The following is a 27321-nucleotide window of genomic DNA, read 5'->3' on the forward strand; positions in this document are numbered from 1 at the left end:
ATGGGGGGTGGGTCATGGCCAGGCTAGCCCACCTCTGCTCTTACCTTGGACAGTTGCTGTGTCTCTGCCATATCCACCCCTCCCCTAGAAGCTGTTTCCTCTTCACTTATCTGGCCTCATCATGGGCAAAACTCTCATTCTTAGTTCCTCTTCTAAGAAAAACTGGTGCCCACAGCTGAACCCCAAAGCAAAAGACTTTACTCCATACAGAGGTAGGAATAAGAGGAAATCATCTCAGACAACACAGGAGCATAGGAGGTATTTTGTTCTCTGGTACAAGTGGGTTTTTTAGTGCCAGCACTCTGGGGTCAGCCTGACTGTTGGCTCTGCTAGGCACTGGGAGCTTGCTGCTTCCCTTCCCCACCCCTGTTTATTCTGTCAATAAGAACAAAATTTAGAGTAATGCTTGGCTGTGTGCTCGGTGGCCTGTGTTTTTATCACAAGTGCAGAAATTGTACTTTGGCTTGGTTTCTGCAGATGCCTAAACATGTCTGAGTTGCTGTTGCCTTAGCAACTGGCTGAACTTTGCTTGCGTGTGGCAAAGGCTCTGGCAGGGGCTGGGTGGGAGCTTTTCAGCCAAACTAGATGACCAGTGCCAAGCCCCAGTGGCACTCCCTGTGGCCGTCTCTCGAGCCTATTTTATTTTCTTGAGAAGTCCCTGCTTAGATGCCCTAGCTCAGCAGGGTCGCATGGCATGGCACAGGACTGATCCAGTCCTCCATAGCTCCTGACCTAGGCTTTGCTCCTTGCTGGGGCTGGAGGCTTCGTGCTGCACTGTGGTCCAGCTTTTCCTGCTGTCCTGTGAATTTACTTATGTTTCTTACACCTGAGCCTAGAGGTTGGGTCTGTCACAGAAACAGGGGCTTATAGAGGGGCCAGCAGGGTACACCTGAGTACCATTTGTCATGGGGAAATGCATGATTTTCCCATGCAAGTATGATGCATGATTAGGTCGAAATGGTCGCTATTATAAACATTACCTTTGTTATATCTTGTTTTTAAAAGCTTTTTATCTATCTATCTATCTATCTATCTATCTATCTATCTATATCTATCTATCTATCTATCTATCTATCTATCTATCTATCTATCTATCTGTGTATGTGTGTAGATGAGGGTGTGCCAGGGTTCACATGTAGAGGTCACAGGACAGCCTATAGGAAGGAGTTGGTTCTTGCTAGAGATCTAACTCAAGTCACCAGGGTTGACAACAAGTGTTATTACCTGCTGAGCCCACTTACCAGCCCTGTTATTTTATATTATTGCGGCCTTTTTTTCCTTTTGAATTTCTTCTGGCTTTTAGAATGTAGCTCTGAAGTTGGTTGGTGGGAGCAGGAGCTGAGAGCTATTTATCACCTTTCTTTAAAGCTCGGCCAGCCCAGCCCACCTTCGCTGGAGTACTTCTTGTGTTCGTTTTCAGCATGCCTGTCTTGGACCTGAGCTGCTCTGTCTTCTACTTCTGCTGGGAACATCCAGGTTGAAGACATTTAGAAATAATTTAAAATAGATATGCTCTTTCTTTTGAGTGTGGAGGGACTTCTCATAACCCTGTCTTCCAAAAGCTCCGTACTCGCCATGTGATTGATAGCAGGGAGTACAAACTCAGCCTACTGGGGACTATAGGGATTCCCTTTTGGGCATGGAGTTTGCACATTGCCAGCTTTGTCAGTACCTACAAAGGCTGCAAACCACCCCCTCTGCACACTCCTGCTGCCGGGAGCGGGGTCACCTGATTAGGGGCCTGGCTTGCTTACCTGTAGGAGGGCCACGTTTTTTAAGCAGGTGATAGCTGCCTCTAAGTTTGGGTCTTGCTGCAGCAGGATGCTTTGGAGTGTAGGAGTGCGTGGAGCCTCATTGAGATGCTCTGCTCTTACATTGCTCCAGCTTCACCTTGGCTTTGCTAGTGGTTGTCAGATCTTCTTTTTATCTGTGTATTTGTAACTCTGTGTATATGTGTGTGCCTGTGTGAGTTTATGTGCATGGTATTTGTACATGTGCCCAAGGAGACCAGAAGAGGACCGTGGACCTCCTGGAACTGGAGTAAAAGGCAATTGTAAGCACCCGGATGTGGATGCTTCAAACCAAACCCAGGTCCTCTTCAAGACCAGCAAACTTTCTTAACAGCTAAGCCACCTCTCCAGCCCCACCCCACCTTTGCAGCGGGAGTGCTGATGAGATTTTGGTATGATTGGGTGAATGACTGTTGCACCCACTTAGTGTACCACTGCCTGCTCTGTGATTCCACAGTGGAGTAAAGGAGTTCCCTGACTCTTGGGACCCATGTTCTAGCTCAGTACTGTAGTGATCCTGGCTTCCTGTGGCTAAGTGACTACCAAGGGTTTGGTCCCTCAGGGCTATGCCCAGCAGTTACAGGTTAGTCAAGTATGTCTTTTTTTTTTTTTTTTTTGAGACAGGGTTTCTCTGTGTAGCCTTGGCTTTCCTGGACTCACTTTGTAGACCAGGCTGACTCTGCCTGCCTCTCCCTCCCAGAGTGGTGGGATCACAGGCATGCACCACCATGTCCTGCCAGGTATGTCTAACGTTTGGCTGTGGCTGTGTGTGGCATGTGGGTGAGGATAACTGAATAATATAGCCCAACACATAAAATCATATTTTTAAAACATAATGCATTTAAGTAAACATGGCAGCTTCCGTAATAGTTTCTGCCCTTCAGAGGCTGTGTGACTTGCCAGAAGTTCCCATCATTCTCTGGGCCTGTCCCCTCTGTCTAGTGGAGGGTGGTTCTTCCTGGACCACATGCTATACCGTTGAAACTAGCTGTATTTTTGTTTAATTCAGTTCCCTTAAGGCTTTGTAAAATGCCGTTTGCAAAAGTCACTGACTGTATCACAGCACTGTCCAGTGACACTGGGGCCTGTGGGTCTTTACCTCACTATGGAGAGTGACACAGAGCCCAGGGCTGGCTGCCTTGAGACACCATTCTCCAGTGTTCATGCACCCCTCCCAGCCCCTGAAGTGCAGACTAACACCAGTCTGACTCACATCCCATCCGCCTGCCTCTGCTTCCCAGAGCGCTGGGACCACAGGTGTGCGCCACCACGCCTTTTAAGCTAAGATTAGGCAAGGCTTCTGCCAACCCAGGATGGACCATTAAAGGTTCTTGTTTTCTCCTCTTCTCCCTGAGAGATTGCCTTGGGCTTGAGTTGTCTTCAGTCTCCCAAGTGCTGGGATTGTAGGTGTGTAGGTGTGCACCATCACACTGGTCCCTGACCTGGTTTTTATTTCACTGTGGTTGTCACAGTCATTTTCAGTTTAGTGTTTGCTGAGGCTGCGGTGCCAGATCCCCTACTACTTTTCTTTGCCTGGTTATGTTCATTCTAAGGACAGGTGAGGAAGCTGAGGTTAGGCAAAGTGCCAAGCCTTATATCTGGAAGTGTGGCACATGCTTGATATCTGAGTGCTGTTGTGGAACTCATAAGCTAGACCTGAGGATGAGTCAGAAATGCCAGCAAGCGTGCTCTGTGTCCATTTTATCCTAGACCAGCTGTATCTCTGTAATCAGGAACTGTCATATCAAAGGGAGGGAATGTGTGAGGCATGATTCAGCCCTTGTGTGGTGGTCCACAGCACTTGATGATGCAGATAAACCTGTTTGCTGTTTCCAGACTTGTAGAGTCTCCTTCTTGTCCTGAGTGTATTCCTTGGGGATGATGGTGTATTGCTCCTTTCTTGGCTGCAGGGCTTTGGGTACACACTGGCTTTTCTCCAGGGCTGTTCTCTTGTTGTGACTGGATATAGTAACTTTCTGAAAGCTGTTTTAAAAGTCCCCTCTCCTCTGCTAAGGATAGAAGGAAACAGTTTGCAACGGTGACTCAGCTCCTGATATAACAGTCATTCTGACTGGAAGTTTGCAAGCTGTTATCCTGCTGGCATCCGAAGCTGTGAGGTCTTTAAATATTTGCATTTTATCACTGCTCAGTTCTTCTGTAGGGGAGGGAAGTCTCTGTCTTACTGTCCATGTGGCCATCTCTGATGGTGCTTTTCCAGGAGGAACTATGGGTTGAAGATAGAGCAGATACCCTGGTGAGCTTTGCTCAAGGAACCTATCAAGGTGTGAGCTGTGAAATTCTGCCCAGGGGTCCTGGAAAGTGAGCCCTTACCAGTGTGAAATGACAGTGGGATCTTAAGTGTCTCTTGGAAGGGTTCTGTTTGAGCAGAAAATGGAAACCAGTGTTTTGTCCTTCCTTCCCTTCTTTCCTTCCTTTGCCTCCCTCCTCCTCTCCCTTCTTCCCCCCTTTTCTTTCTTGAAATGGAAGTTAGAGTACAGTGCAAGGAGGAGAGGACATAGTAGTGGTCTGGACAGTAACTAGAGTACTGCTCATAGTCACCTAAATACTGAAAAATAAATAAAATACCCAGAGGCAGCTGTATTGCTGGTAAAATAGGCCTTTTAACAATGATGTTCGTGACTCTTTCAAGAAAAAAATATCCCAGTAGACTGGAGAGATGGCTCAGAGATTAAGAGCACTGGTTGCTCTTCTGAAGGTCCTGAGTTCAATTCCCAGCAACCACATGGTGGCTCACAACCATCTATAATGAGATCTGGTGCCCTCTTCTCATGTGCAAGCATGCACGCAGGCAGAACACTGTACACATAATAAATAAATCTTTAAAAAAATCTCAGTAAGTCCACTGTTTAGAATAAGTGGACAGGTGGCCATGGTGATGCATACCTTCAGTCCCAGCTCTCAGGAGGCAGAGCCAGGCAGGAGGATTTCTTTGAGTTTGAGGCCAGACTAGTCTACAAAGCAAGTTCTAGGACCACCAGGGCTGTTATACAGAGAAACCCTGTCTTGATAAACCAAAAGAAGGGGTGGTAATGGTGCCCTTTTAGCCATGGGAATAGAGTAAATAGTGTTTTTTGTTGCTGCTTGTTTTGTTGAGATTGGCCTCACTTAGTTCAGGCTAGCCTGGAACTTGTGTAGCTGAGGATGACCTTGAACTCCTGATCTTCCTGCTGTAGCTCCCCAGTGCTGGATTACAGGTACGTGGTATCATGCCCAGTTTAGGAGCTGGCTTTTGAAACCTGTTGTTATTTGAATATAAAAGGTTAGCACTTTATGTTGTTGTCCCCAATTTTCAAACACTGAGTTGTCATAATGAACAGACAGTACTAAAGTATACAGCTTGAGACAGTTTGACGTGTGCATACACTGTTGCCATTCCCACAAACTGGCCATTTTCTTCTGCTGTTTGCAGCCCTTCCACTCAGTCCTTAACTCTTATTCCTCTCAGGTAGGAAGCCATTGCCCTTTCTGCTTGCCCTAAAATGCAAAAGGGGTGGATGAAGTAGATGTTTGTAGGTTTATGCATTAGGGGCTAAGTTTCAGGTGTAAAATCTTTGCTTAATTCAGGGTCATGAACATTGTCTCTTGCTGGTCCCACAGGTCTGGCTTTTACAGTTGGGTCTGTGATCCATCTGAGCCACTTTTGTTTGTAGTGGGAGATATGTAGAAGGTCCGCTTACTTCCTGCAGTCATCTAGTTGTTTCAGGGCCATTAACTAAAATGTTCCCCATATTTTAAAGGAAATTTTTGTAGTTGGTCTGGGACTTGTTCTGGGCACTTGGTTTCTTTCTGTTTTGGGCTGCTTATTATTCTCTGTTCCATGTAGCCTGGGTGTCTTTCTTTCCTGAGTGTTTTTAGCTCCTGGTGGCAGGGGCCCTGTCATAGTGTGGCAGGTTATAAGGGGAAGGTAATGCTTGGTCAGATGGACACAGGCTTTTTCCCTACTTGGGGTTACACAGAGCCCTGGACACAGAAGCTTTATGGGTATCCTGGTTGGTGGCTGTTGGGCAGTGTCTCATTTCCAGAGGGGACTGTGGAGGCCTGCCAGGACAGAGAAGTGAGGGTACAATGAGCCTTCTGTGCCTGGGTAGGTAGGATGGCACTTAGGCTGGGGATGTGGCTATGTGGAGATTACCTTGTGTGGGAGGGCCCAACAGTGGAGTGATGCCTCCTGTTGGCTGAGGGAACCTGGCTCCTCTGTGGTCTGACTGTTCTTGGCTAGCTAGATGGCTGTGTAAGTAAATAGTGGTGTTTCCTCTCAGTCACAGAGAGGCTCTGAGCAGTCTAGACTTGCCATTTCCAGGAGGTTGGATGTTGGTCTGCTTTGGGCCTGTATGGTGTGGCTGTGGTCCTGCCAATGCCGCCATCTATTGTATAGGGGCTTCCCCTTGGCTCTAAGAGCCCAGCCAGCCTCATATGGCCCACCAAACAGTTGACAAGGAAACTGAGGCTTGGAGGAGCCCACATGTCAGTAGCATTTGGGTTGTGTGTTTGTTGTTAAAGTCTGAAGGATTGGTTGGTTTGCTATTCTGGCATTCCTCCTCTTGAGAAGAATGGTTTGAGGGCCGTCCGTCCTCTTCATTGTCCACAGTGGAGAAGGGTCAGATGGTCGGGATTAGTTTTCCAGTGGCTCCTGGTAACCTCACAGTCAACACCCAGCCTTGTAGAATGGCTTGCTTCATTTCCTGCCACATTCCTGCATTTCTCCCTCCAGGTAATAGGCAATCTACTGTTCTTCCTCCGCCTGTCCTTTCAGTCCTTGCTCTCACTTCACCTTCCTCTCCCAGGGATTCCCATCTTGTGGTCTTGTAGTCAGTGCTCCTCACTTCCCAGAGGATTTCCTGAAGGAGGTAAGGGCTGTCAGGTGCTGTCTTTTTAAAATGGAACCTAGTTTTTTGCTCCGCAGTGGCATAAGCAGATGATTGTGGAATCCATAAAAGCATGCTTGGGAACCATCTCACTGTGAGAAGTAGTCGTCTGGATTGACCTGGTTTTGTTGCTTATTTCTTTAGATGGGAATTATATTGACTAACTTCTTTTTCTCTATTTTTCTTTCTTCCTCCCACTTCCCTCTCCTCTCTTCTCTTCTTTCCTGTTATTGAGACCAGTATCTTGCTCTATTATAAGGTCTGGCTGTCCTGGGACTCACTTTGTAGACTAGGCTGGCCTCACACTTGCGACATTCTCTGGCCTCTGCCTCCAGAGTTCTGGGATTATAGGTATAAGCCACTGTACCCAGCTCCTGGGCTGCCTTTTTTTTTAAACTTATACATATTTTTTCTTTTATAATAATTAAAAAATTAGTATCCTTAACACAAACGTGTATGTGTGTGTGTGTGTGTGTGTGTATGTATGTGTGTGTGCAGGATGTATGTGCCCCTGTTTGCCTGTGCCAGTCAAAGGATAACTTTTGGGAGTTGGTTCTCTCCTGCCACCTTGTGGGATATTGGGATTGAACTCCTGTTGTCAGAGCTTCCCTCTACTCACTGAGCCATCCCACTGGTCTACCATGGAATTTTAAAGTTTAAAAGACTGATTTGAATTTTCACAGTGATTCTTTGGCATGTGGGGGATGGGCCAGGGTTGATTAGAGTGGATCAAGGCTGCTGTCACTGGCACACACTGCTTTGGTACTGAGAGGCTCAGGAATGTTGCTGCTTTCACAGGTCTGTAGACCTGCAGCTGCATAGCTTGTTGGTTCTTGTGCGGCTGTATTCAGGGATGCCAAGGGTGGGGGCCTGGCTTGCATACCTGAGGCATGCACACTCCTACAGGCTGTTGGGGTTCTGACCTTAGAACCAGATTATTTCAGTTCACTATGTAGTATCTTTTTTTATTTATTAGGAGACAGGATTGAGCAATCTCATTCGACTGCCTGGTGTTTGAGATAGCTAACGGGTATAGGGACGTAGAAGAGGAAGGGGACATAGGAAGGGTGGAAGGCCATAGAAGGTTGGGGTATATGAACATGAGTTCAAAGTTGTTTGATTGTCAGCTTCTGCTTCCAGCAATGCTTACCTGGTTAGTCTGAGTCTAACCAGGTCTGGGTCTCTTCAGCAAGTGCCTTATCCTTGAGAGCCTTTTGACTTAAGAGGGCGTTTGGCTGTGGTCAGGAGTGAAAAGTGCTTGGGAAGGACTCCCCCTGAGTTGTCCTTTGATCTCTGTATTTGTCCTCACAAGCAAACAAGTAAATATGAAAAAAGAGAAGAAAACTGCTTCCAGGGCCTCTACTCTCCGGGGCTCACCAAAGTTTCTTGTCCTCGCAATGCTCTTCAGAAATGGGTATTTAAAATACAATTTTTCGAGACCTTAAGGTGTGACTACCACTGTCTGAACTTGACGGCATGCGTAATGGGTGTTCCTGAAGGGGAAGTGGACTGTCTTGAGTTACTTGGGAGTGAGTGGCCAGTGAAGACCTGGAGGGAGAAGCCAGCTGTGTTGAGGACTGTTGCCTAGAGGCTTGAGGTGGAGCTCTTCCTCTGGGACTCTGAGCAGCCTGTGGGCAGCCATGAGTGTTGGGCTGTGATTCCTCACTGAAGTTCTACTTGGTCAGTGTTGGTATTGTATATAGATGGGGCCTCAGAGAGGTCTTAAGTACTTGGCTAGGGGCTGAAGACACAGCTCATCAATTAAGAGCCTCGCCTCTCTTCCAGAGTACCGAAGCTTGGTTCCTGTCACCCTCATTGAACGGCTTATAACTACCATAACTGCAGCTCTGGAAGATCCAGCACCTTCTTCAGGCCTCTAGGGCCATGCACACACCCAAATATATAAATAAAAAGAACTCTTTCAACTTACAGTCTAGTAAGTGGTAGAGTGAAGATTTGAACTTGGATTACTCTTTAGTATGCAGGTTCAGGGTTCCCTCTTGTCCCATACTTATGAATTATGGCCTTTGTGGGCCATAAAGTAGAGATTGGTTAGTCAGAGCCTTTGTGGAGGAAATATGTACTTGGAGCTGTGCATTTGTGTTTATAAAACTCACACAAGTAGTCTGTGTCCTAGATGTCCAGGCTGTAGAAATCTGGAGATTGCTGAGCAGAAGAATGTGGCGAGATCAGACCTGAGCCTCAGGAAGGTTTTCCTAGATGTACAGGCGAGAAAAGAGATGGGGTGTAGAGACAAATGCCTATGAGCCAGCTTCTACCTCTTAGCCACTTTGCACATGTGATCCTTATTCCCTGGAACATTCTTCACCTGGCTGGTTCTTCTCACTCTTCAGGCCATGTGGCACTCCTCGGGGTCCTGCCGTTCCTTTTCTTACATGGCCATGCAAGCAGGGTCTGTCTGTTTCCGTGTCCTCTGTTCTCTGGATAGTGTGGCCTGGAGAGTCCTGGGTGAGCACACGGTATGAATGGGCAGTGCAGGTGTGAGAGCTGTGAGAGTATTTTGTTTTAGCAGTAGGTTACAAGGAGTGGGAGGCAGGGGGATGGAGTGAAAGGTCATTTTGGTGTGTTTAATTTCATTTGACCAGATTAATGTTGCCATTGGCTCATACTTGTGGCTGTTTAGTTGAGCAACCACTACTTTCTCCCAACCAGCTGGGATGGTGTACAGAGTGACAGCCACTTTCAGCAGCTGCATGGCTTTGCTGAGCCTGGTCCTTTTCCTCTTTTGTTGGTCAAATCCTTTTTGGCAGCATCATTTTCCTCTTTCATAATCTCTAGGGTAGTTTCTGGACTTCCTTTTTTTCATGTTTCCCCTTGTCGAATGCTCACTCTTTCTGTAGTAATTCAGAGAAAAGGGAGACCAGCTAGAGGTTGCTTGCCTGGGACTCTATGGCAAGGGATTGTTGACCTTGAAAGGAAAGCCTCTGATTCAGGACAGTTGAGTATGTGTGGGGGTGGTGAGGTGGTGGTGTCGGTGGTGGAAGGGCTGGGTAGGTAGAGTGTGGCACAGGACCAAGGCTCAGGCACGGTGACTTTGATGTGTCCTTTGCATTGTGCACTGGTGGTATGAGAGTGAGGCTAGTGGCTCTACAGAAGATATCAGTCCTGTAGTCAGCAAGGGAGGGGCTGGTTAGGTGGGTCAGTGTGTGGAGTCTGAGACTTTAAGAGAACACCTGTGTGTCTGTGTATGTTTGTATCTCTGTGTTGGTGTGTGTATGTGTGTTAGTGTATGTTCTGCTCTGTTATTCTCTGCCTTGTTCCTTTGAGACGAGGTCTCTTACTAAACCTGGAGCTCACTTCTTTTCTGCGGGACTATCTGGTCGTCTGTCTCTACCCATCTTCCTGTTGCTCCCTCCCTTCTCCATCTTGTACATTAGTGCTGGGGCTACGCATACACTTGGGCGTCCAGCTCAAGGCCTTGTGCTCGCACAGCGAGTGCTCTCACATGCTGAGCCATTTCCCGGCTCCACTGTCTATAGATTTATATGTGGAAATTTACACTAGCGAAACCTGTCACAGGCCGAGGTTTAGAGACAACATGGAACTATTTTTGTTCCATGTGATCTACAGGCTAAGGGGATTCTGTCCATAAGAAGTTCCATACCTCGTGGGCAGTATCTAGACCACAAGTGTGTTAAGTGCCTTAAGTCAGTGGTTCTCAACCCACTGTTTGTGACCCCTTTGGGGTGTTGAACACAAATATTTATGACGTGTTACGATTCATAACAGTAGCAGAATTAAAACAAAAATAATCTTATGGCTGGTGGTCACCACGATGTGGAGAGCTGCATTAAAGGGACTCACTCAGCGTTAGGAAGGTTGAGAACCACTGCCTTAAGTGCATGCATGCCCTCCCAGCAGGAAGGGTCATGGAGCTCATGGTGAAGGAGGCATTTGGCAAGGGCCGTTGATCCTATTTATGTTTAAATGAGTATCATTTCTTGGGTAGAGATGTAAACACATGTTGCTGTCTTGGGGCATTAGACAGTGATGAGAGCATTTCAGATACTCTGGAAGCTTTTGTATTTCAATTCTTTGTAAAGGTCTGTGGTCTGTGCTCTAGTACAGGGGGATTGGTCAAGAGGGTCTAATTCTACTTTGCAAGACTACAGTAAACTGGAAAGGGTTTTGTGATCCAAGCGAGTCTGAACATAACTCCAATCCTTGGAAGACGCTGGGTATGGTGGCTGCACAGATTCAGGAAACCTGAAAAGGAGCCAGGCAGGGACAATTTACAAGAGGTGGGAGATTCCCTAAAGCCCAGCTGAAATCCTCTTGCCAGGAGAAGAGGCACTGCTGGGCGTGGAGGTACGTTCGGGAATGTCAGAGCACCCTGCAGCAGACAAGGCCAGGCTGTGTCCAGGATGCTAACCACCTTTGTGCCTAGTTCTCAGGTGAGTCCACTAGAACTACTTCAGGCCAGAAGCACAGCGCATCATCCTTAGGAATGCCACAAACGTGGCCAGACTGCATTCCTGAACTTACTGTCAGTGCACACGTAGGAACCTCGCTGAGCTCTGCCCCATGTGGGTGGGTGAATTCAGGGCAGAGGAATGTCATTGCCTAGGAGCTAAGAGCCCTGCTTTGCTGTCTGCAGAAGAAAGTAGACCCTTAGCTCAGTCACAAACCTCATGTGTCCCCTGTGTCCTTTTTTATGTTGCTTGTAAGCAAAGGCTATTTGCAATGTTTTTCATTGGATTTCTTAGCTACAATTTACCACATTTGTTACTACGTGCTCGTGCCAAGTAAAACAAAAGATGAAGGTGGAGGTGGTAATGATAATATAGCCTCAGACTCGGCTCACATCAGGCCAAGCTGACTGCTTGGTGTAGCAAGCTGTGGGTGTCTTTCTCCAGGTTCTCACAGCCTACCCTCCGTAAAGAGGAAGCTTCAGTGAGCATCACTCTGAAACTCAGTGGTTCCATTTTCCTTGCGTTTACATCTCAAGAACAAAGATCTTATGCCCATGCAAACAACCCTAATTAATTCAGTGAGGAATGAATGAATGAATAAATGAATGAGACCTGAAGATTATCTCCTGACTTCCACACAAGGGGTGGATGTTTTTAAAATGAGAGAGGGGGACCTGGAGAGATGACTCAGCCATTAAGAGCACTGGCTGCTCTTCCAGAGGACCTGAGTTCAATCCCCAGTACCCACATGGCAGCTCACAACTGTCTGTAATCCAGCTTCAGGTAATCTGACACCCTCACACAGACATGTGTGCATGTGAAACACCAGTGCACATAAAAAACAAACAAACAAAAACAATGTTAAAAAAAAAAAAAAAAGAGGGAAGGAAGGCCTAAGACTTAGAGGATTGCAGACAAACTAGACTGTCAGATTGGCTTGAAAGCCATGGTGGGTGAGGAATGGAGAGCTAGGGCTAGGGAACTGCCTTGCATTTGGTTCTGCATTTGCTAACCAGGCTTTTCTTCTTGTGTCTGTCTTGTGACATTTCTGTCATCTACCTCTAGTTTGGATGCCTTGTTTAATACAACTTAAAACTCATCCAAAAGAAGAGAGATGATATGCAAGATGTATTTACCTTACCTTTGAGATGTATGTGGCACTGGGGATAGACTCAAAAGCCTGGGAGCTCTAGGCAAGCATGCTTAGTATTGAGCTGCACCTGTAGTTCTGGATAGCTAAATTTTGAAGCATGTCAGTGAATTCCTGAGGGTCAGCCTCCCAGCTTTAGAAGGAAGCCACCTTGTATACTTCAGGGAAGGTAGTGCATCCTGCTAGGGGTAAATGTGGTCTAGATCGTTCATCATTCTCTTGATTTTTTTTTCTCTCCAAAGAATGCTAAATAAGTATATGTCTGTAATTAAATTACTATATTTAATGTTTTATCTGATTTATAAAGCAGGGCTCATGATTGTCTTTTGCATACATTTATATTAATATTCTATGTAGAAGCAGAACTAGTTGTGTATGTGTGTGTGCTTGCATACATGCATTTGTGGGATTTATAAAAAACTGTGCTCGTGCATTTGTGGAGGCAAGACCCAGTATGCATGGTGGTTCAGGAGAAGCAGTAAAGCAGCCCTAGCCCTTAAGCGGGCAGGCGGCAGCCATTTCCTGACTGTTTTGTTCTGCTCAGACCTACAGCTGACTAGATGAGGCCCACCCACATTGGAGAGGACAGTCTAAAACCAGATGATTAAAGGTTGATCTCAAGGAGCTGGAGAGATGGCTCGGGTTAAGAGTACTGGCTGCTTCCTGGGCACAGTGGTGCACGCCTTTAATCCCAGTACTTGGGGAGGCAGAGGCAGGCAGATCTCTGTGAGTTTGAGGCCAGCCTGGTCTACATAGTGAGTCCAGGACAACCAAGCTACACAGAGAAACCCTGTTTCCAAAAACAAAAACAAACCCCCCCCCAAAAGAAAAAAAGAAAAGAGAATACTGGTTGCTTTTCAGGGGACGCTAGTTAAATTCCCAATACCCACATAGCAGCTCATAATTGTAACCAGTTCCAGGGGATCTGACATCCTCACACAGACAAACACGTAAGCAAAACACAAATGCACATAAAAATGTTTAGAAAAAAGAATTATTTAAAAAATTATTTGAAAAAGTTGATCTCATCTCTTGTAAAAAAGTATTCAGAATATTTGATCAAATATCTGAGTATCTGCTGGTGAAGTTAAGTTAACAGAAACTCCCCATCACATGTGCAGACCACAGTTTACTTTGCTGTCTGTAGAGACTGGATTGCTTCCGTAGGCAAACCACAGTGAGTCCTGTGGCTATGAGCCTTCTTTATGCAGGTCTGTGGGTGCAGAGCAGGGGTGCATGTGTTTCTCACAGACTTTACTTCAGGGCAGAATTGCTTGTGGTGTGTGCTTGGCATGTAAGGGGTGTGGAAGACCATAGCTTATCTGCAGTACTCATTAAGTGGGTTCGTTCACTCCAGCGGCCACATCCTAGGCCCAGGTTCATCATTTCCAAAAGTCCTCCGGGTTCTCAGAGGATATATGCTTGTTTCACATGGCTGCCTTGCACTGTCAGTAGAGTGGAGAAAGAAGGAAAAGAAGCTACAGTTAGAACCTCTCCTCAGCTGGATGACCTCCACTGGGACAAAGGAACTGTTAACAGCAGCTGTTCTCTGCCTTCACCAGGAAGAACTCTTCTACATTCATGGAGGTGGGAGGCAGAATGGACAAAAGAGTATTCAGGGAAGAACCCTTCTTATTGAAATGATGACATGGAGCAGGCAGCCTTCTGTATCATTTGGAAATAGGTGGGATAGAAATAAGAAACACATCCAGTTAGTAGGTGAGTTTGTCAGGCATGACGCCTATCATTTGGCGTTCATGGGAAAGTGCTGTGTCTGAGCTGGGTGTGGTGGCTCATATCTGTAATCTTAGCACTTTGGAGGCTGAGGCAAGAAGACTACTTCAAGTTCAAAGCCAGTCTTGGAGACTGAAACAAAGATGCTATAGGTAGAAGATAAAGGTGTTGGATCCCAGGTGGAATTGGCTGTATGTAATTTGTTGGATGAAGCCATTAGTAGGTAAAGTGACATTTTTTGTTGGCTATGATAAAACACCATGACAAAGTCACCTTTTGTTTGTTTTGGTTTATTTTTCCAGAGGGTTAGAGACCGTAGTGGCAGGGCCGAGCCGGCAGGTGGCATGGATGCCGAGAGCTCATATTTTGAACCACAAACATAAAGCAGAGAGAGCAAACTGGAAATGATATGAGTCTTTAAACAATTAAAGCCAGCTTCTGATGTCATACTTCCCTCAAAGTCACGTCTTCTAGACCTCCCCAAATAGTGCCACTAACTGGGGACTAAACACCAGTATCGGTGGGGGACATTTCTCATTTAAACTACTATAGTGGGCAAGGTGGAGAGCAGCCAGGAGCAAGTAGGCACACAATTCAGAATGATGAAGGTTTGGCCCCTAGCTTGTGGTGCTGTTTGGGAAGATTCTGGAAACTTTAGGACATAGAGCCTAGTGGGAGGAAATTCATCACAAAGGACACGTCATTAGGGGTTATATCTTGCCCTTTCCCCTTGTTTCTTTGCTTCCAAGCTACCATAAGGTGAATAGCTTTGTTCTGCCACACTGTCATGATGCCCTGCCTTTCCACAGACCTAGAAACAGAGCAAGAAGCTGAATCCTGTGGAATTATGATCTGAAATCTTGTCTTCCTGACATAGCTCAGAGAAATGTAATGTCCATGATGGAATGCTAACTAATAGAGAGCACCAGGCAGTTTTATCTTCTCAGAACCTGGGAAGTAGGAGATAGTTGAAGAAGCAGACTCACTGGTAAATCTGCTTATGACTCCACAGCCTGTAATGGTCTTTGCTTGAGTTCCAGAGCAGTGGTCGGCAGTTCTGTTAAAGGTGCTTACCTCTGTCTTGATGTTGACCACAAAATCATCTTAAATCTAAGTTGGAATGAAGTCAGTCCTCACATGCTGTTCACCACTTCAAAATCCAGGTGTATGCTTCCATTTCTAGAATTTTCCTTTTTCACATGAGGAAGATGCTTTGTGTGAAACTCATTACAGGCCTCTTTATTGAAAGCATGACTGAATTCCTGACAAGGTTGAAGCAGCCTTCAACCTTTAGTGGTTTAGTGGTTCTGGGCATGATCTCTAGGTCAGAAAAACCAGAGGTGAAGTTGTACTTGAGTGCTTCTGTGTCTCCCGTACAAGGCCATGGCTGCAGGGTTCCCAGGGCATAGTTATGATCACATTTCATCTTCCCCTAGTTTAAGGCTGGGCATGGAGGCTCATTCCTGTGATCCCAGCTCTCCAGAGGCAAGAGAGTTGTCCATTAGTTCAACACAGGGGGTTCTAGGATAGAGAGAGAGCTACACAGTGGGACTCTAAGTAAAAACAAAACAAAACAAAACAATAACAACAACAAAAAACGAAAACGAAAACCACACAAGAACAAAACAAAATAAAACAACATATTACTATGTAGCACTCTTTTTTCAAACTATTTTTTTCCTTAAAGCCTCTCCCTTCTAACCCCCCAACCCTAAGTAGGACAGAGAAGGTTATTTGGGAGAAGGGTCTCAGACCCCTTTACTTCTCCTGATATTTAAGGTTGATGGGTTCGTTTAGGGCTATTATACCAATCTCTGTCAACAGCCAAAGGAGCCTTCAGTCTCCTCAAGCTACTGTGCCCTGAAGCATTTCTCTCCTGTCTGCACCAATTGCCACACCTTCTGTCTCTGGTCTCTTCAAACTGCCGCTGGCCACACTCCACCACCAAACACCACACTTTCACTTTCGGACTCTCATATTTCTATTCAGAGCCCTAGACCGCACTCTTGTCTTTGCCACATGTGGCAGGGGTTACCAACTGTCAAAGACCATGCCCTGCACAAGACAGTTATCAGCTGTGGACAAACTAAAGCCCAACTAAAATCCCACGTTTGGGATTAAAACACAAACATATTTACATAACATAGCTGAATTTACAAAGAACACAAAACTTCCATTCCATTACTACTGCTAAAAACAAGGGTTTCTTTGTTTGTTTGTTTGTTTGTTTGAGACAGGTTGTGGATTTTTTGTTTGTTTGTTTTTTTGTATGCCCCAGAACTAACTATGGAGAATAGGCTAGTCATGGACTCAGAGATCTGCCTGTCTCTGCCTCCCGAGTGCTGGTATTGAAGGTGTGTGCCACATCCACTCAGCTCTAAAACCAGCTTTTTATAAACTGGATAGCACGTGATATTTGAGGTACCAATTCTCTTTTCAGCTCAGTGTTTTCAGCTCAGTGTTAGCTAGGTGACTCTCTGAAACCGGTGAGAATGAAGAGTGCTGTGGTAGGAACAGAGTGGAGCAGAGCACTGTGGACAGGGCGGGCAGAAGAGGACTGGTGGGGTTGGGGTGGGAATACAGGGAGCCTGGGGTGTCGCTTGGTCGGTGCCTACAGATTTGACCTTGTGCTTCGGAAGCTACTTAATGTCATCCTCATTAATTACTAGTCACATGCACTTGTTGATCGCTTAGTACGGTTATGAGTTTACAGAGGAACCACTTTCATTTCAAGGTCCTTACTTTCTTTGATATTTTCATAGATTTTTTTGGGGGGAGGACTAGAGACTCTGTGGCTATGGTCAGCGCTGGCTACTCTCAGTATACCAGCCTAGTCCTATTAGTTCCTATTGTCCAGTAAAGTCAGACTTGTTTATGAAAGTCCCCTTCTCACACTACCTCTCACTTCATGGTCTTGAGATTAGGGAATCATGCTGTGATGTGGCCACACGCCTGCTTGTAGACAGTGTCATATGTGAAGTTGCATACTGGTCTAGGGTGCCTCTGCCTTGGGGTGTAGCTGAGGGTTTAACCTTTCCCTTGGGTTTATGCTTCTTGCAGAAGGAGTCATAAAATCTCACACTTGGCTTTTTGGAATAAATGGTGTGGAATGACCTTGTTCTTTCCCGGTGAACTGTCGCACAATCAGGGAGCCAGCTGTGGTGACAAGCCTCCCTCTGGAGCAGGGTTTTCAGAATGGCAGGCTTAGTGGCAATGTCATCTGGCATCGTGGATGTTATGAGAGCCTGTGGGTGGGCGTTGGCCTGTGGGCTTTGAAGTGCAGAGGTCCTCACCTCTCTGCACAGTAACAAGGTTGACCTTTGACTTGGTTTCAATGTTGTCTGTCCAGTTAGAGGAAGGCCGCTATTCCTCCTTTCTAAAGGCAGAAAATACACGTAAAATATAAATGAAGGAGTTCAAAAGAAAATCACCTTAGCGCCTTGACACTGTGGCCATGGTCAGTCAGCGCTGTCTTTGTGGTCACGCATGCAGACATGGTTTAAAAGTTAATTCACATTTTAAATATATATGTGTTCATGTGTGTGGAGGTCAGAGGACAACTTGCAGGAATAGGTTCTGACCTTCCGTCACGTGGGTCCTGGGAAACTCAGGTCGGCAGGCTTGGCAGAAAGTGCTCTTACCTATTGAGCCTACTCTGCAGCCCAAAATGTCTTTATTATTAATATCTCTTGAAAGATGAAATAATGGGGGGCTGGAGAGACGGCTCAGAGGTTAAGAGCGCTGGCTGTTCTTCCAAAGGTCCTGAGTTCAATCCCCAGCACCCACATGGTGGCTCATAACCACCTATAGTGAGACCTGGTGCCTTCTTCTGGCACGCAGGCACTCATGCAGGCAGAATGCTGTATAAATAATACATTTAAAAAAAAAAAAAAGAAAGATAAAATAATGGGAGGTAACAGGCTTTTGTGTTTTTTTTTTTGTTTTTTTTTTTTGTTTTTGTTCTTTTCTTTTTTTTAGTATCCTTATCGGGTGAAATAAAGTTGGCTGCTTTTCTTGCCTTCACTAAAAGGTACCTGCTAATAACGTCAGAAGCTCCTGCCTGATGCCCTGCTCTCCCTTGGAGGTGGCTACTGAAGGTGATTCAGCTTAGGAGTTCACTTTTCTGGGGAGTTATTTCTTCCTTATTTCCCGGCCTAGCTTGGCTCCCTGCTTATGTCCCTAGATGCAGTGCTTGTCACTCTGCATGGTCCTCTAGGCATTTGTCCATCTACCCTGCCAGACTTGAAGCTGTGTCAGAACAGAAATAGCAAGGTACTTAGCCTATAACTTTGCACGCAGTGTCGCAGTGTCAGGTGACATTTGCTGTCCATCACTTTGACTGTCAGTACAGAGCCAGCTAGACAGGCTCTAGCATCACCTAAAAGACAAACCTCTGGGCATGTATTTGAGGGAATTTCTGGATTGGATGACTGAGGTGGGAAGACTGACTTTAACTGAGGGTGGCACCATCTCATGGGCTGGAGTTCTGGACTGAATAAAAGCTAAAATGAGCTGAGTGTTCAGCTCTCTTGCTTCCTGTCTGGGTCTGCACTGTGACCAGGTCATGCCATCCTGCTGTGGTGGACTGTACCATAACCCTTGGTTAAGTTGCCTTTGTTGGGCATTTTGTTTCAGCACTGAGAAGAGTGACTTATATAATCACTGTAACAACTACCTGTAAAGAGGAAACGGCTATTTTGTTTACGAGTTTGGAGATTTCAGGCACAATTGTCTGCCCCATTGCTGTTGAGCTTATGTTGAGGCTGTACCTCTTGGTGGGAGTGTCGTGGAGCAGACACCCAGTGGATGGAATTCAAAAGGGAGGAAGAGACCAAGGTCCCACAGTCCCCTTTGAGGACATGCTTCCTCTGAATGTTTCTATGTCATCAGTAGTGACACAGTGAGGACTGTCTTTAACACATGATCTTTAGGGGACATTTGACAGCCAAATGTAACAGATGGTGAAATTAAAATATAAGGAAATGGATGAAAATCATATCAACAAAGCATTCACGTAACATGATCTACTTTTAGTCCTGAAAGTATCCCCAAACTCGCTGAACTTTGCTCAGTATTTGTTTTTTGAACTTTTGATTTTCCTTCTTGGATTGTGTTCCGTCTTCAGTTATCTCTCTCCCAAAGAATGCTCAAGGTGTTCCCAGAGTCATAAGGAGTGGACATCTTAGCCTCCAAGAAGACATTTTTACCTCTAAGATGTTTGGTTAGAAATCCAGGTGTTGGGCTAAAATGATAGCTCAGTTGGCAGTCCCTGCTTTGCAAGCTGAGAACCTGAGTTTGATCCAGAACCCTGTGAAAAGGTGGATGTGGTGGCATGTGCTTGTAATCTTATTGCTGGTGAGGTGGAGATAGGCAGATTTCTGCCTATCTAGCTCAGCCTACTAGTCAAGCTCCAGGCCAGTGAGAGATGCTGTTTCAAAATAAAGTAGATGTCAGACATGGTAGCAAATGCCTTTAATCCCAGCACTCAGGAGGCAGAGGCAGGCCAATCTCTGTGAGTTTGAGGCCAGCCGGTCTGCATAGACAGATCCAGACTAATGAAAGTGTCACACTGTGGGACTTTGTTTCAAACAAATAAGGTAGCTATTGATAACCTCACACATGTGTGCACACATACATGTATTTGCAGACATTTGAACTTACATACATGTATATACATACAACATACATAAAACCCAAGTATCACTTCTTTTGATGGCATTTGGAGTTTTATAAGCTGTATATGAGGGGGGAAAGCCAACACATTCTATTACGTTGGTGCTTTGAAATTTTCCTCAGTTGGGCTGTCAGCTTTTATTAGCTTGGTCTTGCGGTTTCCCTTTTCTGTTTTTTTTTTCCCCTCTCCTTCTTTGTGATTGGACAACTGCCAGAAAAGTAAAGAAGCTTATGTAAGAGACTTTACCTTTTTTTTTTTTTTTTTAACTTTGCCAAAGATAGTTCAGCTTTGTTCTGGTGCATTTTCTGATAGAGGCTGTTAGAAATTTGGCATAGAGGTGGAAGGAATAAAGCCAAATGACTCATTTACATCTTGGTTCCTGAAAAATCGGAACAACTAACATTAGGATTTGAAATTAGCCACTACCCTTCTCTCTCCAAATGATCTAACACCACCTGACTTTACTTAGTATTATAATAAGTTTTTGAAATTGAATATTTACTTGATATTTGGAGGTAATAAGTTAGCACACTTTGTTGCCTGCCCAGCAGCCATCGAATCTGTCCCTGAATTCTGCCACTGCAAGGCACTCTTGTGACAGTGGAGAGAAGCTGAGAGATGCTGGCTAGAAAGTGGACCATTTGGTTCATCAGGACCACTGGTGTCCAGTAGAGTCAGTTTCCTTAAGGTTTGAGTCTCAATGAAATTACTTAGGCTGAAATGTCAGGGGGTTTACTTCTTGACTCCAGCAGCATGTGGTTCATTTCACGGTCAGTGCTGCTGCATTGTGCCGCAGAAGTGGCAGTGGCTGGGAAGTCTGCTACTGGAGTTGTGTTCTACCTGGTGTGGCCGAAGCCATGTAGGAGCCCAGGAAGAGCCTTCTGCTTTTATACTGTTAGGATTCCATTCTCTGTATCTACAGAAATGCAGATACCACCGTCAAGGCAGAAGGATCACATCTAACTTGGGCGTTGTGGCTAGATTATGTTTCAACAACAGAAACTGCTTTTTGAAAGCCATAGGTCAGTGTTTGCTGATCTGTCAAGACTGGAAATGCTGCAAAGGGCACAGGGAACTTGGGGGCTGGAAAAATGTTTTGTCAGTGCCACTAAGTGATGCACTCAGTTCTGTGCGAATCAATATCTCAGAAAGGGGAAAGAAGGGAGGAGGAGGAGAAGCAGATAGTGAGGAAAGATGAAGAGCAAAAGGAAGAAAAGACAAGATTATGTGTTCCAGTCCTTCTAGAACAGAGGTTCTCAACCTTCCTAATGATGTGACCCTTTAATATGGTTCTTCATGTTGTGGTGACCCCCAACCATGAAATCCTTTTCTTTGCTACTTCATAACTGATTTTGCTAGTGTTATGAATCATAATATAAATGTTTTTGGAAATAGAGGTTTGTCAAAGGGTTCACAGCTTAATAGGCTGAGAACTACTGTTCTGGAGCAGCTATTATCCTGGTGACCCCTGTGGGGCAGCTGGGTTGATCTTTCTGCAGATATGGAGATTGGAATGCTAACAAGTAAGGCCCTACAGTCAGAGGGCTCTTGCAGGACTTGTGCCATCAACCTAGCTGAACTGCCTGGCTTTGTGTCTTGGGCTTGCTGAGTTCAGCGATCCAGATATATGGGAAGTATGGAACCTGTAGATGCTGGGCTGCCAGGTACCCTTGCCTCCTCTTCCCTTTGTGCTACCAAGATCAAGTGATAACTTCTGTTGATGTGATCTTTTCTGATGTCTCCATTAAGAGATTTCCAGCACAAGATTTCAGAGAGAGATTTGTTAACTGATTTGAACAAGGCGTGACTAGGTGACTTTTGAGTGATATATACCCAAGTGAACAATGACATCAGGAACGTTGACAAATAACTAATGTTCATGTGCATCATTTTCCTCTGCAGTGTATTATTTTATCAGTCACATAATTTAACTTTACTCCATTCTTTCTCTTGATTCATATTTTAAGGTAGGAACTCCTAAAGTGACCCCTTTCCAGCCAATGCCACTTAAACACAGCATCCTAGCTATGGGGAGGGAAGCATGGGGAGGAAACTTCCTGGCTAGAACAGGTAGCCAGGCATGTGCAGCAATCACCTTTACCTGCTGAACCGTCTTGCATGTAATTAAAAAAAATCTTTATTGGCAGATAATAGGTGTGCAAAAAGTATTCAGACGTAAGTGTACTTGGATTTTTCACATGCACAGTGTGTATGTAATGAGTTCAAGAACCAGAAAACAGGCCTGGCTGGGTCAGTAGTGCAGTTATAGCAGTGCTGTGTAAGGTCCTAGGTTCTATTTCAAGAACTAAAAGGAAAAAAAAAAAAAAAAGGAACCAGAAACTCAGAAGCTCCCTGCTCCTTCTGTTCCTTTCCACTTCGCTGTCCTGGTCTGACTGGGAACCCTAGTTTGTTGGGGTTCCCCCCTTTTGCTTTATCTAGGGGACCCATGGCTGTGCATTCTTGAGCACGCACTATACCCAAAATTTTAACATTTTCTTTTACTTCCAGTTCTTTGTTAGGATAGAAGAAATGGGGTGGTTTTTGTTCACATTTGTGTGCCCTCCTTAAGAGGCACTTGCCTCATGCCTGTTCCCTGTCCTGTGTTCTGCACTGGCTCCTATTGTCTTCCCCTAACAAGGCACTCTGCCTTGGAGAGTGCAGCAAAGGAGCAGGGTGGATGTGGGACACTAAGATTAGACTACCCCCACAAGCAAGCCCAGGAACACAGGCCACTTCACACCTGCCCCAGAGCCACCAAGCCTGCCTTTATTCTGTCCTAAGTAGAAGGACCCTAAAGACAAGGGGCATCTGTCATGTAAGTTGGTGAGTACATACTTTGGTTTTGGAGAAACAGCTTGAATTTGTTGCCAGACCTCCTTTCTCTGGTTTTTCATGGGAATGCTGAGATTCCTGGGGTCAGTTTCTGAAAAGAGAGCTGTTCTGTGATGGCCCAGGCAGGCAGGAGCCAGCCTCAGTCAGAACCTGAAGCTTATACTGTGAATGCAGCAGTGTGAGGAATGACCTTATCTCAGCAGCCAACAGGAAATGATGAAATGTGCTGGGAGAATTCGGCTGGGAGAGGGAGGTCAGACCTACCAGCACGGTCAGAAGGAGGCAGGTACTGAGCAGATCTGCAAAGTTAGGCGGCTGCAGCCAGCGTTTGACAGAGAAACGTGAGTGTGCTTTAAGGTAGACCTGTCTGAAAATAGAATTTCTGTACTTTTTTTTTTTTTTTTTTTTGCTGGTGTGATTAACAGCAGTCTCACCTTGAAAGTAAGCCTACCTGGTTTGAGAGGTTCTTGACGGAAGTGTTCAGCCAGTTCCACATTAACCAGCATGGAATGTTTTGTCCCGCATGCCCTGGGAAAATGACAGCAAGTGCTTGATTCTTCTGTGCTAGATTTTGACCTAAACGAAAAATGAAGACTCAGGCTTTATAATCCTCGACTCTGGCTTGGAACATGTACGCCTGGTTCCTTTCCCCGGGGATCACTTTGAACTGCTTCAGCTTGGTCTCCTCCGGCTTGCATACCTCTAGTGGACTTTTTTTCTAACTGCCAGTCAGTTACCTGGGTTAACTGTTTGTTACTAAAGGGCTCTTACTTCCTTACTTTCAGATGGCTCGTTATTATGTATGCTGTTTCGCTTCTTAAAAGCGAGAGCCAGTCTCTAGGCACGGAGAGAACAGCCAGCAGATAAGCTTTTCCAGTTGACTGTAATTGCTGGGGGTGGGGGTGGGCACTCCCTGAATTAGCATTCCTCCGGCTTGTGGCCTGAGTCAGCTCTTTCCTCATTTCTCTTAACAGACCTTATGCCATGTCTCTAGCGCTAGAAACTTTGTTTTTAACTGATACCAGGTGTTCTGTTTTAAAATTTGAGCACCCTCATACACATTTTAAATTATTTCTTATCTCAAAAGTCATATTTTGGAACTGAAAAAATTATGAAAAATTACCCCTCCCTTATTTTTGTAGCATTGTAATTGTAATTTAAAGCTTAAAAAGGAAAAAAAAAAAAACCCGAAAACTCCTGCTGCCTAAGTGACTCTCCCTATGTGACTTATTTTTACTGGATTACCTATTGCCATGAACATTGAACCAGGCAGTGGCCTGGTGTGGTTCTTGTAAGCACTCTGCTGGTGCAGTTTCTGTTACCACATGCTTTCTTGTTAGATGTCACCTGCTGTGGTTTGCACATGTGTCCAGCACTTTTTGGGTTGAGAACTTCCACAGTATGTAACACATGTCTTTTAGACCTTAATTAAATCCTCTAGTTTTAGTTTTGCTCTTGTAGCTTTGAATGGCTTTCCTCAAATCTTCTGGATCATAGGAAATTCTACTGAATATTCTTTAAATGCTGCATTTGTAAAAATAACAAAGAAGTTTTGTAATTTCAAGCCAAAGCATGCCTTGCAGGTGAGAGCTACACCAGTAAGAACAAGCCTTCTTTGTTGTTCTTTATTATTATTATTATTTGACTCTTGCTCACCCACATGCTAAGTTATTTGGTGGCTTAGCTTCAAAGGTGGGAACTTGGTATTTAGAGGTAGAGGGCACATGGAGTGGCTTTGGCCAGGCCCTTTTGTTTTGACAAGGAAATGAAGACTGAGAAATGTAGTGACTGGTTCAAGGTCACATGGCTTGGTAGATGAGTCTAAAGCCAAGGATCCTGCTTTCTTGGTCAGTTCTTTTTGTGGGGTAGGTATCTGCTTTCTCAACCTTGAATCATCCCCTCTTCTCCTAGACCAGGTACAAGGCGGGAATGCTCTCTCAGTGAACTACAACCCTGGGCCCAATAGTTCATTTCCGTTTCCTTTTTTTTTTTTTTTTTTTTTTAATTTCCAAACACTCGGCTTTTATTAAATAACAATTTTTGCTGAGTAGTATTTGGCATAAATGCATAATGAATAAAGTAGATTAATAATAGAGTATAATGTATAATGAGGTCATTATCAGTACAAAGGGCACCAACAGCACTGTCTCTGAGAGATACTTTTTCTGAAAAATAAAGAGTTCTCTATTCCGTAGTTTTTCCTGCCTCTTTCCTAAATTAGGTCCCAGCCAAGTGAGCCCCTTTATATGTTCTCTGTAGATGAGACTGCCAGACGTGAAGATCACATCTAGTGAAAGAAGTGGACAAGAACTTCGTTCTTCTTGAAAGAGGAAACATGACAGGAAAACCCTGAACACAAGCTCCTTTTTCTTAGTATTTGTTTGTTTCAGTTCCTGCATGGGAATACTGACAGCTTTCAAGATTTGAGACAGGTTTTACAACATGAGAGACTTTTAAAAATTATAATGTAAATAAAGAAAGAAAGGATTTAATGAATTAAATGCAATTTACTCACAGCTTTTCAGAATCTTTAAACATAGTCTCTTGGGGTGGACCAGTGCTTAGTGTGTGTGGCCCTGGCATCCAGCCTTCACAAAGTTCTCTGCTAAAAACCGAGTTCAAGTCCTCATGAAACTCAGATAGAAGCAGAGATTGGCTGATGACTGTCCATGCAACTTGGTATGGCTCCCTGTTGCTGTCCACAGCCTACTTAGTACCCTGGGGGAGGTTTGTAGGTATGTTTTTATTTTCTAAAGTATTTGAGTATAATCTTTTCAAATTTCTGAAATAGGATAGATGCGGTGCTGCACACCTTTAATCCCAGCACTTGGGAGGCAGAGGTGGATCTCTGTGAGGTCCAGGCTGGCCTGGTCTATATAGTTTTGAGTTCTAGAACAGCCAGGGCTGCACGGTGAGGTCTGTATAAACTGATGCCATGCCTGCTGCATGGTAAGGGTAAGGCTTTTAGTGTAGATATGAGAGAGAGAACAGCCAGAAGCATCTGGAAGAGTCCAGAGCAGAGAGAAGAAGTAGATTGAACATGGCAAGCAGATTGGACCTGGCCAGGGCTATCTGTGAGAGGGAGGAGAAAAGCAGGGGAGAGAGAGTGGAGAAAACATAGTGAGAGAAACAGGACCTGGGCATAGAGTAAGAGGGAGAGAGGGAAGGAGTAAGAGAGCAAAGGGGGCAAAGCACATCAAGGATAGTAGGGTTATATGGAGACTTGAGTAGTTGGGGGTGGGGGAGCCTGTGAGCTGGAGGGAGTGTAGGGTAGGGGAAGAGATGAGAAGGGCTAGGATACTAGTGTGGACTTTGAAATATGCAACAGGTACTTGTGATACCAGCATGAGCTTTGATTCGCTGATGGGCACCACAGGTAGCCATTTGTCCCTGCCGCCAGAGGTAAGGGGATAACTCCTTTTGATGGAGGGGAACTAGGTTCATAAGGTCCTGAGGAGTGTGGGCTTTGTCTAACTTCCAGAAATCTTCCTCTAGTCTAGGTTTAACTCATTTCTAGATAGTTGGACTGCCTTTAGAGTTTGGTGAATTGGAGCTTTCTTTGGACCTGACAAGACCATGATTAAATAATAAACAAACAAATAAATAAATAAAAATTTCTGGAATGCATGCACTCCAGGAAAATGGGTATCTTTATAAATATCTTATTTGTGCTTAAAATTGAATTCATGCTTAAATGTATACCTCCTGTAATCTATAGAAGCAAGAATGAATTGGGTTCCGTGAGTGACATTTTCCTGCTGCAGGGCAGAGCTGGGACTCCCCCTGCCGTTGTAATGGGTACCTTTTGATAGTATTCCTGAAAAAGTTCTTGCTTCCAGGTTGTGGGCCTGATGCTAATACCTGCGCCTAAAGAGAGAGGCTGCAGGCCAGGAGCAGGCTTCTTCTCAGTACGCCACTGTCCCCACCGTGGTGGCTTTTGTTTCTCAGTTTTTTAGACTGTCTGTCTGTCTGTCTATCTATTGTGCCAGTGTTTTATATGTATGTTTGTGCACCACATGCATGCTCGATATCCCCATAGCCCAAAGGAAGGCACAGGATCCCCTTCTACTAGAGTTACAGATGATTGTGCGTGAGCTGCCATGTGTGTGAGTGCTAAGACTTGAACCGGGGTCCTCTGCAAGAGCAACCAGCTCTCTTAACGTCTGAGCCATGTCTCCAGCCCTTCTTGTAGTTTCAGTATGTGTTTAGTATAGAATATTTCATCTGACTTCCTTTCCCTAACAATGTAATTGATTTTTCTCTTGCCAGAGTCAGCTGGCACTATTTGACACACATTCATTCTTTCTGTTCCAGCTTCTGCCCACTTGGTCCTATACGAGTCAAAGACTTGAGGGGGTGGGTATGAGGCTCCTGCAGTGCTGGTTCTGCTGAGGGCAGTGCACAACCCCAGAGCTGCTACCTGTTCAGACAGAAATCACTGCGAGTTTCTGTTCCTATTTGGGCCTTTTGTACTTTTATGCTTGTATTGGGCCTTTCTTCAGGCTCAGTTCAGTGATAGCTTCAGAATGTCTTTTCAGTATTTGAAGGAATTTGTAAAGTTATCTTGGCCTTCAGCAAAGCAAAGTATGCTTGTATGTCAGATAGTAACAGGAAAAACAAAAGTCAGTGATGTGATAAAAGAATGAGAGTGAGCTAAGGAATTATAGTATTCCTCTTTTTGTAGAGTTTTACCGGTGGTGTGTGTGTGTGTGTGTGCATGTGAATGTGTGTCTGTGTGTATGTTGGGGAATAAACTCAGGCATGTTAGATAGGTGCTCTACCACTGAGTTACTGCAGACTTCTTAAAAAATAATTTTGAGGG

At 45.1% G+C, this 27321-nt stretch overlaps 1 protein-coding gene across 5 annotated transcripts in view; it reads left to right on the forward strand.

Moving 5' to 3' along the window:
- Nucleotides 1-27321, forward strand: part of Pacsin2 (protein kinase C and casein kinase substrate in neurons 2) — a 98353-nt gene that overhangs the window by 13693 nt on the left and 57339 nt on the right. Inside the window, exon 1 of one of the 5 annotated variants that reach the window (XM_021643152.2) lies at nt 22699-22840. The exons of the other annotated variants lie outside the window; for them this stretch is intronic. The gene's annotated coding sequence lies outside the window, so the exon portion shown is untranslated. Of the gene's footprint in view, nt 1-22698; nt 22841-27321 lie in introns of those variants that run through there. 5 annotated transcript variants of the gene reach the window in all.

The sequence above is a fragment of the Meriones unguiculatus genome, chromosome 8 (assembly GCF_030254825.1).
Source record: "Meriones unguiculatus strain TT.TT164.6M chromosome 8, Bangor_MerUng_6.1, whole genome shotgun sequence".
Taxonomy (NCBI): Eukaryota; Metazoa; Chordata; class Mammalia; order Rodentia; family Muridae; genus Meriones; species Meriones unguiculatus.